The sequence below is a fragment of the Condylura cristata genome, unplaced genomic scaffold (genome assembly GCF_000260355.1).
Source record: "Condylura cristata isolate star-nosed mole 26May11 unplaced genomic scaffold, ConCri1.0 scaffold00006, whole genome shotgun sequence".
Classification (NCBI taxonomy): domain Eukaryota; kingdom Metazoa; phylum Chordata; class Mammalia; order Eulipotyphla; family Talpidae; genus Condylura; species Condylura cristata.
In genome coordinates, this window is record NW_004567107.1 from 29,698,751 (window position 1) to 29,712,253 (window position 13,503).

The 13,503-nt window shown below is 38.5% G+C and overlaps 1 pseudogene; it reads left to right on the top strand.

Annotated features, from left to right (window-relative positions):
• LOC101626547 overlaps positions 1 to 13,292 on the top strand; it is a 36,098-nt pseudogene extending 22,806 nt beyond the window's left edge.
• Positions 13,293 to 13,503: the final 211 nt, after the last annotated feature.

Sequence of the window (13,503 nt, forward strand, 5' to 3'; positions counted from 1 at the left end):
CTGTAATCCAGATAGTGCCTGAGTTCTCTGTACTGTTTGAAAACCCTGACTTGAGTCTCACCAGTTCACTGCTTGAAAGTCTGCAATACTGCTAATAAGTTTGCAGATATTGACACTCAGCATCCTGTGCCCTCAAATCCAGCTTCCGATAGATTGTTTTTGCATTATTCAAGTGCAAGATAAGACATTTCCTTTACACTGAATTTTTTTTAATATAATAGTTTATTTTTACATCATTTTGTGCCTTTTTCCAACTTAGTTTTAAGCCCTGTGGGCTCCCCATCACCATTCACCTGTGTGCCATCACCATAGTTAAGTGCACTTCCCCTCCTCTCCATTTTTGATCCAATTCCCCACTCCACCCCCATAAAATGTCTCTGATTGTTCATTATTATTATACCTACCTCTGGCCCCAGTCCTTTATACTCCTGCTATGAGTGAAACCATATGGTATTTTTCCTTTTCTTTCTGGCTTATTTCACTAAGCATGATCCCTTCCAGCTCCATCCACATTGCTACAAAAGGCATGCAGTTATCCCTTTGATTGCTGAGTAATATTCCATTGTATGTATATACTACATCTTTTTTTTTCTTTAATAATATAATAGGTTTTTTTTTTTTTTTACATCATTCTGTGCATTTTTTCCATCTCAGTTGTAATCTGCTTGGGCTTTCCATCAGCAAATCAGCCATGTGCCATCACCAAAGGCCAGTGCATTTCCCTCCCTCCACTGTTTTTGATCCCATTCCCCCTCCATCCTCATAAATTGTATATGGTATTAACTGTTCATTATTATTACTATTATTTCTCGCCTGGTTATTATACTCCTGCTATGAGTGATACCATTCGGTAGTTTTCTTTTTCTTTCTGGTTTATTTCACTAAGCATGATCTTTTTCCAGCACCATCCATGTTGCTGCAAAAAGCATGTGTTTCTTTTTTTTTAGCTGCTGAGTAATAGTCCATTGTGTATATGTACCACATCTTTTTAATCCAGTCATCCTACGCATTTGGGCTGTTTTCATGTCTTTCCAATTGTAAATAATGCAGCAATAAACATGGGGGTACACGTATCTCTTTGAATCAGTGTTTTTGTGTCTTTTGGGAAGATACCTAGGAGTGGGACTGCTGGGTCATATGGAAGCTCCATGTTTAGCAGTTTGAGGAACCTCCAGACAGTTTTCCATAGTGGTTGTACTAGTTTGCATTCCCACCAGCAGTGCAGGAGAGTTCCTTTTTCTCTACATGCTCACCAACATTTGTTGCTGCTAGTTGTTTGAAGATGTGCCATTCTCATTGGGGTGAGGTGGTATCTCATTTCGTTTTAATTTGCATCTCCCTTATTACGAGTGATATTGTACATTTTTTCTTATGCTTGTTGGCCACCTGCATTTCCTCTTTGGAGAAGTGTCTTTTTAGCTCCTCTGCCCATATTTTGATGGGGTTATTTTTTATTGTTGGATTTCACCAGTTCTTTGTATATCTTTGTTATCAGCCCTTTATCACTAGTATTGTGTGAGAAAAATTTTTCCCAATCAGTGGGATGTCTGTTTGTTTTTTGTAATGTCTCTTTTGCTGTACACAAGCTCTTTAACTTCATGTAGTCCCATCTGTCCATTTTTTCCTTCACTATCGTTGTTTTGGGTAAAGTATCTTTATAAAAATGTTACTGACGTGTATGTTGTAGTGTTTTGCCCATCTTTGCTTCCAGGTATTTTATGGTTTCTGTTCTTATGTACACTGATATCTTTATGAATTCTGTATAGTAAATTACAATTTTGTGTTTCTGTTAGCTTTCATCATCTTTAATCAGCAGGACTGATACAGTTAAGTGGTCAGTTCATGATTGAACTTCACTAAGTTAACAAGAGTAAAATAAATATAAATAAACTGCAAATGATCTTGGGTAATTCTGCAACAGTTATTTTTCTAAAGTTAGTGAAATTTAAATTACAAAATCTGTGGAGTCAACCATACACACATGTGGGATACACACACATCCTTTGATGAATTCATTTGTTGTTTTCAATAAAAAAAAAATTTATTTTTTTCATTTTTAATTTTGGCCCTATTCCTTCTTATTTTACCTAAGTTAAAGGAGTCCCTGTCTTCTATATTAGTTTCCTTACAGATGTACATATTCCTGTCTTAGTTTGACTTTCTGTGATAAAGACACAATAGATTCGGTGCTTACTCAACAAACATTTATTTCTCAGAGTTCTAGAAGTCAGGAGGTCAAGTTGCCAGCTGATTCCATGTCTACTGAGTCCTGCTTCCAGGTTCATAGTTAGAAAGTTTCTCCCTACAACCTCCCATTATGGAAAAAAGGCCATAAGAGTTGCTTGGGCTGTCATTCCCTTATGAGGCCACTAATCCCTTTCATGAGGACCCTGCCAACAAGATCTGACCATATCCCAGAGGCCCCATCTCCAAATACTATCACTTAGGAATTAAACTTTCAACCTGGGAATTTGGGGATGAGTTGAGGGATGGGAAGACGCACAGTCTGTCTTAACCTCCCCATATGACTAGGGTCAGCTAGGGTGCACAGATTAATGACCACCTCCCTCATCTCAAGGCATGGTTGAACTAGTACTGTCTGAGTCCTAAAAAAGAATCTAGTGTGAAACCTCACCTGTTTTTCCCTGAAGAACTTGTAAATATAAAATTTTTTTCCTAAGTGTTCCTTGTGGAAAAATGCCCTTTACTAAATAATCATACCCACATAGGTTACAAAACCTGTCATTTTTTTCAGGCACTCTTGTCAAATTTAAATGGTCCCAACTCCTCCCTCCCCTCTCTCTACATCTTCTATTCTAAACTCTTTATCTTGATGACAGCTGTCCTCTGTCCTCTGAACTTCTTTACATTATAATACCCTTTATTTGACACCCATGGCCTCAGATGTCACTTGACAGACAGAATCTCCTTTCAGTTATGCAGGAGTAGGTAACCTTCTTTGAGGATAAAATCTGCCAAGAGACCTCAGTTGCTCTTTACTATGATATGCATCCCAGCCAAGTGTTCCTTTCATAAACATTTACTGCTGGAAACTAGGAAGTGCAAGTACCTATCAGTCATGGTCTTTGTCTTTAAGTTTCAGGGTGCTGAAAGCAAAACCCTGCAGCAGTCAAGAGCTACACACTGCACAGGACAGGTTTCCCCCAGAGTATGTGAACTGTCAAGCCATCCCTGGAATAGATTCAAGAAGGATCAGAGACTTACCTATGGGTCTTACCTGTGCAAACTCAGTGCTTCTAAGGAACGCACCCTGCCTGCCCACATTCTCCACCTTCTAATAGAAATGAGCAGTTCTTTGAAAAGATAGTCAAAGAACAGCTTTTTGTTTTTAAGCTTTATTTATTTGTGCATACAGAACTGGGGTATAGGCTAGATGTGCAGGGGTGGTGAGAAGATTCACCAGAGAGAGTGTGGAGCAGAATAGGCAGATCCTCGAAGTACATTGCTGAGGGGAGCAGTGAGCTGGTCAGGAGAGATCTGCTGCACCATGTGGGTCAACTCCGGGGCAGATGGGGATCGAACTCATGCAGAAGTGGCTTTAGCTTCTTAGTGCTGTCCTTTAACCTGCTGCGTCACCACAGAAGGCCCCAGCTTTTCTGTTCTAAAAGGTCGTGTGTTGGGTAGATATCCTTCCTTGCATGTGTATGCCTTAAGTTAAAACCCATAAGAAGTTTTAATGATAAGACTTTTCCCCAAATGCAAATGATTCCTTTTCAGAACCTGGCAAAGATGCCTTCAAAATTAAAGGGACAAGATATAAAAGATACAATTACTATTTTTTTTTGTGCCACCAAAAGATAAACTCCATTGATATTTATTTAGTATGAGAGATTCGTAGCACTTACCCTTTTTATACTAGCATCATCTATAAATAATTATTTGTCTTACTTGTATTTAACTTTCAGTGATCTCAGTGGGTATTACAACCACTCTGTGATGTCAGCAAAAAAGGTATTATCTTGTCCTTTTCATCAAGGAAAATTCCTGAAGCTCCACCATAGGTGTGTTAGCTCTGTGGCCAGAGATGAGCTGAGACCACATAGACAGCTGATAGAGCTGCTATTCAACCCATATGTCACCAGGGAGGCACTCCACTTCGGGCCTATACCCCAGCTTTTCCATGCATAAATAAATAAAATTAAGTCTTTTTTTTATTTATTTATTCATACAGAACTGGGGTACAGGCCAGAGATGCGGAGGGTGAGAGAATTCACCAGAGACAGAGCAGGGAGCAGAACAGGCAGATCGACGAAGCACACCGCTGAGGGGAGCAGCGGGCGGGCCAGGAGAGGCCTGCCACGCCATGTGGTCACCTCCGGGGCAGGCAGGAATCGAACTTCATGCGGAAGCGGCTTCAGATTCTCAGTGCTGTGCCTTAACCCACTGCGCCACCAGGGAGGGCCAAATTAAGTCTTTTTAAAAAACTGAAGCTCAAGGAGGATAAGCAAGTACCCTAGATCACTCAGCTGATAACATTTTAAACAATATATAATAAGTGAATTCTTGAAATATATGCCTGGTTTTAAAATTAAAGCAGCAGTGTGGCTAAGATAGGCATGTTATCCATGCAATGCTGGCAATTTTGGGAAGCAAAAGAAAGGCATCTGTCAGTTCTGGGCTAATTTTTCCTTTTCAGTTTTTTTTTTTTTTTTTTTAAGATTTATTTATTTATGTTACAGACTGGGTACAAGTCAGAGGTGCAGGGCTGGTGACAGGCTTCACCAGAGACAGAGTGGGGAGCAGAACAGGCAGGTCGACGAACGGGCATGTCAGGAGAGATCTGCTGCACCATGTGGATCACTTCTGGGGCCAGGGATCGAATCCGCACTTAAGTGGTGGCCAGCTTGCCATGCTGTGTTCTAACTCGTTGCACCACCATGAGTGCCTCATTTTCATTCTTAGCAGTGGTGTCTGTGTAAGTTTTTTTTTTCTCTTGCTCAAATCTGCTTTCAAGAACTATATTACATATAACTTCCAGCAAGATATAAATGAATAATACAGGTTTATAACATCATCTCTCTCAGAAATACATCTCATTTTATATATATCCAGAGCCTTATAATAAAGCTCTCACCAGAATACTTCAGCCAGTCCTCTGGAGGTGACTGAGATGACTTCTGGTAGAGAGGATCTTCTCCTCACGCCCACATGACTTTTTTCCATTTGACCTAAGTAACCATATAGAAATCTGATCCAGATTTCATATTGCCATTGTTTTTACAAGTCTTCTTTGATTTACAGTGTCATTATGTAAGTTCATCATTTGAAAATATTAGGAATTAAATAATATCCTATTAGAATGCATTTAATAAACTTAACCTACTACTAAACACGATAGCTTAATTAGCCTACCTTACATGTGTTCAAGACACGTTAGCCTGAAGTTGGCTAAAATCACTAACACCTAACACCTACTCTATAAAAAAATATTGAAAATCTCCTATAGTTCACTGAAAGTGAATAGCAGGCATGATGGCATGTGAAAACAAAAACAGTGTCTGAAAAATACTGGCAGCACAGTGCACTCGGTGTGTCAGTTCTTTATGCTGCTGATCTCATGGGTGACTGGTACAGTTTGCACCTCTGCCCAGTATCCTGAGATTGTCTTGCTCCACTTACCACTAGCCAAAGAAAAGATCAAAATTAGATGTAAAGTTTGTACTGAATGTGTATCACTTTTACATCATCATTAAGATGATCTTACGTCAAACCATCTTAAGTCTGGCACCATCTGCATTGAAGTGTATTTTCCAGCAACTTTGCTCAATGATATAGTATGATATGGTGAGACTCAGTATGGATAAATGCTTAGTTTAGGATTCTCATATCTTCTCAACTTTCTAGAAACAGTCCTCAGTGCTCTCTCAGTCATACACTGATTACTTTCCGTAGGCTAAGCCACATAGAGGTAACTATGTTCAGGAGAACAAAATGTCTAAAGAACAGTATCTGGGACAAAATTATTTTGAAATGATTAATTTGCCTGTTGTTCAAAGAACAGTTTTACTTCTTCTTCTTCTTCTTCTTCTTCTTCTTCTTCTGTTTGCATTCCACTATGTATTCTAGTAGAAATGATAATGTGTTACAATCACTGTCCCTGGGAAGGTTGTAGCTGCAAAAAAAACCTACAATGTGATATAAACTTAAAAGGAATAAGAAAAAGAACCCAAAGAAAACACAGATAAAGGAGCACTTAATTCTTCTGCCAAGACATGGATGGAGCTGGAAGGGATTTCACTAAGTGAAATAAATCTGAAGGAAAAAGATAAACATCAGATGGTTTCACTTATATGCAGAATATGGAGAAACGAAACAAAGGATCAGGCAAAACACAAACTTGCAGCTGACAATAGATCTGAGGCAGACAGCAGAGGAGGGGGATGGGGAGGGGTCAACACTGGAGGGAAGGGCACAGAAATGGTGGAGAAGGATCAAGAGTGCTGTGGTATGGGAGAATTTCAAGAGCTACAGCTGAGGGGAGAAATCAGTTATTGCCCAGAAATTAACAACAATGTGAGAAGATAAGTTAAAAAAAATTCTTTTGCCAAGGAGAAAGAGGAGAGAGGGCAATCTTCGGAACTGATGCCAACCTCATAAGGTCAATGTCCATCTCCTCCTCCCCTTCTCACTATCTTCCTTCAGCCCCTCTTAGTTTAGACTTGTTTTTAAGAGCAGTTCTAGGTTCGCATTAAATATGAGCAGAAAGTACAAAATACACACAGACTCACCTTTGACATTCAAAATCCAGTGCCAGAATGAGACATTTGTTGCAATGAACCAACAATTGACACATTACTATCACTCAAAGACATGGTTTACATTAAGGTTTACTCTTGGTTTCCTGTATTCTGTATTTAGACAAATGTAACATGCATTTACCATTGTAGTACATTGTAGTTTCATTGTCCCAAGAATCCTCTGAGCTCTCCCCATGCATCCCATCTTCCCTTAGCAACCACTGATCTTTCTACTGTTTGCAAAGGAATGTCATATAGTGGGAATCATATGATACGTAGTTTTTTTCAGATTGACTTCTTTCATGTAAGAATGTACATTTCAAGTTCCTCCATGTAATTTCTTGGCTCAGAAGCTCATATCTTTTTAGCACTGAGTAATAATCCCTTATCTGGATATACTACAGTTGGTATATCCATTCATTTTGCACAACTTGGTTACTTCCCACTTCTGGAAGCTGTAAGTAAAACTCCTGTAAATTTTCTTTTAAAAAAATTTATTGAAATGTTATTCACAGACCATGTAATTCATTCTAAAGAGAAACTATGTTCTTTTTAGCCTTCACCACCCACCCTCCCCCCAACCTCATTTCCTCCAGCCCTAGGTTTCCATTAATCTCATCTGTTATACATATATGTATATTTAATATGTAAGGAATAATACAATATGTGGCCTTCTATATGTGGTTTCTTTTCTAAGCATATTTTATAATAGGTTTTCCATATAATAACATATACCAGTAGTTAATTTTTATTAATGGCAAATGATATTCCACTTTATGGATATACCACACTTTGTTTATATATTGATCAGCAGAAAAACATTTGGGTTTTTTCTATTGAAATACTTTGAATAATGGACACCTAGGAACCTGATTTGGTGTGGATATATGTTTCCATTTCTTGTTTACTCATTTTAGGAGTAACTTAAGTTTATATCTTGTTTCAGCTTGTTGCTTTCTGAAATTTTGGTAGTATAACCATATTAGACTCTCTATGAGATAAGGTCTTTGGGTCTAAGTTCAGATTGTATCAAGGGTCAGGGTGCATTGACTTATCCTCCTGTCAAACCCTCAAAATCAGCCCTGTGTCAGCAAGATGATGGTGACATGTAATGCTTAAACTTTAAGAATAAAGAACACCTAATGCTCTTAAGTTCTATTCTTAGAAAGTCAGAAAAGGCTGTGAGAAGAGGAAGTATAATTAGCCAGAGGGAGGAAGAACAAATCTGGGTAATATATATAAAAATCCATGTCTGGTCGTAAGGTATGTGCCTGAGGATGAGAGAAGCAGAAACTTCAGCTTGAATGATTTTGATTGAGAAAAACAATTAGAAGACTCAATTATGAAAGACTTTGAATGACAGTTTAAGAAGCTTGAACCTTGTACTGAAGGCAGTGGGAAGCGGAAGATTTTAAAACCCCAAACCCAGCATACCTACAAATTAATCACTATCACAGAGAACTTTTCTCTTGCAAATGACAGAAAACAAGAATTCTGATTTAAGCAAAACTTTTTATTGGCTGATATTGCCCCCAAATGCAGGAATATATCAAGCTTCTGATTCCTCACAACAGGTTCTACTTTCTGAGGGTTCACTCATTCTCATGCCTCTTCTCTTGGTTCCAAGATGGCATTCAGTGAAGAGAAACAGAGAATTGAGTCACAATGTTCTCAACTACAGACACAACATTCAGGCAAAGAGTAGGAGATCAGGTCATTGTTGTAACCCTGAAATGATCACCTGAAACTAGAGAGTACTATTACCCCAATTTAAGTCAGTGCTACCCGAGCATACTTCCTAGACTACTGCCTGCCTCTTCCCATATTTTTGCTGTCATCTGCAGTCTTATAATCATAGAAATTGAAGTTGAGTGTGCTTAGAAATTTTTATTGCAATTTGACAAAGTAATTAGGTCTAATAACAAAAATAATTGAGGCTTGTCTTTTGATTATCCTGATGCTTTACTTTTCCAGTTATTGATTTGTATTTTATTTTATACATGTATTTTATTTTATACACAGTTCACAGGAGATGCAGGAATGGCGGGAGTGGGGAGCAAATTGGTTTTCTACTAGAGAGTTTGAGAGACACAATCTAACGTACTAGTTATGGGACAATATTCTAGAAACACACAGTAAACTCTAGGGAGTTTCTCTCTCGCCATGAACTACAGCAAAAATAAATACTCTCTATAATCCCCTCTATAATCGAGGAACCTAATTGGAGAGAGGATGTTACTTCTCTTATTTTCTCATGCTGTCTTCTATGTTGACCTTCTCTTATTCAGTCTCCTCCAAGAATTTATTCTGCATAAGCTTTTGATAGGTTCGTTTTAATAAGCTAAACATCAGTTGTTATTCATCCGACCTCTCCACTGCAAGTTTTAGAATCAAAGCATTGTTTAGACTCAAATGTCTAGAATTAAACATCAAATGTTTAGAATTAAAGCATTCATATTAAATGAAAGCATTCTTCTAAGCCATTAAGAGAAAAAAGACTTTTGAGATAAACTAACACAAGGTAATAACTAAACTAAGCCAAATTTCTTTGCCATGTTCTTGACACTGACACATAGAACAGAGCCCTCTAAGAACTCCAAAGAAAATAAAGGCTTAAGACAAAATTCAAGAATCTAAGATTCTCTTTAAAAATTTAGGTTAAAGTTCATAGGGCATTTGTGGCAATTTGGCAAATTGCAGCTTTCGTTCCTCTTCTAAAATAAAATGGAAACAAAAACACAATTAAAAATAAAATTAGGAGAAGATATTCTGGAAGAGTATTTTGATTCTTTTTTTCTAATTAAAGCACTACAATCCAAATTGTGCTGGAGAGCAACCTTTGTCTTCAAACTCACTGTCCAGGAAGAGCTAATACAGGCACAGGATTAGAGCTCTTTCCTATCCTCACAGCTGGAAGTGACCTTCAAGAACTGTCATGTCAGGCTTTCTCATTTACAAATTGGAAACGGAGACCTAGCAAGCTATATTCTTTTCTTCTTTATCCTGCTCATGTGTTCTGTGTTCATGTGTGTGTGTGTGTGTGTGTGTGTGTGTTGTCTGTGTACGTATGTGTGTTCTCTTTGGTAACTTGGAAACCTGTTATCTGCATAGTCATAACATAATTTAAACAGACATTATGGGATCTATTTTTCTTGGGGCCCTAAATCAACTTCTGGTATAATGATAAGGACTCAACATACACAAAATTTCATCCAATACTTCTTTGAAATCTGAAGCTTTTGCCTAAGTGAACCTTATAAACAATTGATTCAGTAATACATTTTTGTGTGAAAATCTAAGGAAACTATATACCTTCATAGCCATTGCAGTAACTAAGTTGAAAGTAACATTTGAGCTGAAAACCCAAACTTTGTCTAACAGTTTGCAAAAAAAATAAAAAAATAAAAACCAATTTCAGTAGTCCAGAGAAGATGTTAACAGTCTGAAACCAACACAAAAGCACATGCTTCAGCCATGGCCCTCAAACCTGACATCATTAAAAATAATCCCTCTTGTATTTTAGCAGTCTTCTTCATATAAACACAGTGATTGTTTATCAGATTCATAGAGTTCAAAATTGGCCTGTAATAGAACTGCCTTTAGGAGGATTACCCTTCAGTTTAGATCACATTTGGCCTTCTGGGGAATAAGGGAACCCAGAGAGGAAAGGAAATAGAGCTAATGTTTGCTGGATATTTCATGCATTTCCCAAATTTTTACTCAACTCATTTCTTAGCTCTCTTGTGAGGGAGGAAATATTTTTGTCATTTTACTGATAAAAAGACTAAAGCCCAGAAAGATAACTTTGCAAGGCCACAGAGCTAAGAAGTAGCAAAGAGAACCAAGCTCCCTATGATCTTGGTCTTCAGTTCTCTGTCCCAGAGAGAAGATTCACTGGGTCTTAACCCTTGATTTGTTCCCTTGTCATAGTGGCAGCTATCTTTTTTCCACTTATCATTCATCAATATTTGCCAAGGTTAGATGGGTGATTCTTCTGTTATCAGTAGGCATTCATGTGACTTCATCCTGCAGGGGTCTGGGCTAAGCTGGAATGCTCAGATAGCTCTGTTTTTCTCTCAGAGACTCTCCCTCTATGTGATTTCTCCTATGGCCTTTTTGTGTAGCTCTCACAAATAACAAAACTCTTCCAAGGCAAATCAGGGTTCTTTAAAGTACAAAAGCAGAACTTCATAGGGTTTAGTGTGATAGGGTCACTCTACCATTACACTTAGTTAGAATAAGGCGAGACCCAGCTCAGATTCAAAGGGAGACAACTACACAAGGCAAAAGTGGATCATTGAGGGCCCCAGGCTAATAGTGGTCACCCTAACTTTCTACACCCCTTGTACATGAGGTCTAAAGTTTACTATTTCTTCTGTTTATTGTACTTCTCTTGTGTTTAATTTTCCCCACTTTTGTGTGTTCCTCCACGGTCTTCTGCTGTTTGTCAACTTTTCTGCATTGTAACTTCCTTAACCAGCACAAATAGACGTTTCCTTCATGTCATGACCAATGACATCATGTCATCTCTATTCTTCAGCTCATCAGTCTTCTATTGACATAGATTTCTTTGTTTTAACTGTGCTGCTTTTTGCTTTTATGTCTGGATTCAAAGATAGAAGTCTAGTTTAGAGGAAAATAGACTCTCTCGCGCTCTCTCTCTCCCACCCTGGTGATCTTAGTGAAAAAGATGAAGTAGAAGAACACTATCTCTAACATATTTTTTGACTGAAGATGAAGGCACTGATGGAGGAACTACCTATGTTCCCAAACTAATCAGCTGGGCTATGAAGCAGATGACTTTGAAGGAGAGGTTCTGACCCCTTTTACAACAATGGCAGTGATGTATACGGGGCACCTCCAATTGACCATTCTAGCCTGCTTCATGGGCTCCTTGGATACCCAATGTTGATTGGAGTCATCTTCCCAAATTAACAATCATCACTTCTTTTCTAGGGACACTACCAATGTTGTGGTACAAGATTCCATTAGGAAGTCTTTATAGGATAAATATTAGTGCCGTGTACTTACCACATAAACCCAGCAATCCAGAGAGTGTGAATGTTTTGTTTGTTTATGCTGAACTCGAGGACCTGAAGTCCTTGCTCAGTAAAGAATTTCTAAGTAACAGGAGAATTCAAGTGGATTTCACTGACCAAGCACAGGATAAAGACACAGGGGATTATTCTTTTGACTGAGATAGAACTTAAGATCCTGACTAAACAGAAACAGACTGGAGAGACAATCCTTCCACAGACAACTTTGATTACTATCTACTTAGAAGAAGTGATGATAGCATAAGTAACAAGGTCCTTATGTTTCAGACCAACACCATGATGAAATCATGAGGAGTATTATGATGGCCTTCAACCAGATGTCAATTGATATGGGGGCTGGGATTGCCATGATGACAAAGGCAGCAGAGATTATGATAGAAGCTGTGATTCCAGAATAGGCAGAAGCAGCAGAGAATTTGGTAGCATGTACCTAGAGCAGATGACTACAGTGGAGGTGGGGAGCTGCTATGAAGACAGATATGACACATAACATGATTAGTCTTGGAAATCCAGACAATCACTTTCAGGATGACTATAGATGTGACCACAGAGCCCTCCCCACCCCATCCAAAGACCTAAACTGGATCTAAGCCTTCAGGTAACCCTCAAGAAGATGATTCATCTGCTAGCACCTCCTGGTCCAGTCAAGCAGCTACTATCTTTGGAAGGGCAAAGCTCATTAACACAGCTGATTGAAAGTGATAAGTAGAAAAGCAACTACAGAAGAAGGAGGAGAAATTGCAACATCAGCTGGATGAGACAAAATTAAAACAACTGCCTGAAGAGAGACACCCAAGCTGGCAAACTGAAGAAACTCAGGAACGGCAACATCGAGGAGAAGATGTGTGTCATCACAGACTGGGACATAAGACACATCTGGCAGAAATGCATCAAGGATAGTGAGTCTCTAGAAAAATCTCTAGAAAATAACTCACTTAGTAAGGAGAAAGACTGTCACTCTCCAACTAAATCTCCCAAACCTAAACAGCATCTAAAGGTAATAGCTCTTCCACCAAAGGAGAATCCTTAAGAGAAATGAGGTTCCAATCCTCCTATTCAGTCTCAGGGCTCGAACATAGAGCAGCAGTCCATCTAAGGAATGTCCAGTAAGAAAAGATGAAAATAAAGTTGTTGAGGTGAGTGTTCTAAAAGACCAAAGTGGGAACTCTAGCCATCATCTGGAAGTTGGAGAGAAACAGGATCATTGGATGTGTTCAGACAGGAAAGATGGCATAAAGAATCAAAACTCTTGATCTGCACCGGAGCCAAAGAAACCTGAAGAAAATCCTGTTGCAAGTTCAGTTCTGCAAGCATGTATGCTGCTCTCTCCATTGATAGCAAAGATTAAAATGAGAGAGATTACACTATATACACCTCTATATCATATGCTTTCTCACAGTCGCTCTCCATCCTAAAACATTTGAGAGCAAATCAAACCTCTGTCCAAACAAATCAAATCAAATTCTCCATCTCCTGAGGAAAAAATAAAGGAAAACATTGTTGTATGTCTTATATGAAAAAGTACCTTAGACAAATACAGTAAATGCCTTGGCTTCATAAATAAAATCTAGAATCTGTAATGCCCCTCTTTAGTTTGACCAGCAAGAAGGCAAGATGTTCAGTTCAATGACCAAGTCAACAAATCGACAGTTTCCATGTTTTACATGCTTTAGATTCCCTTAACAGTC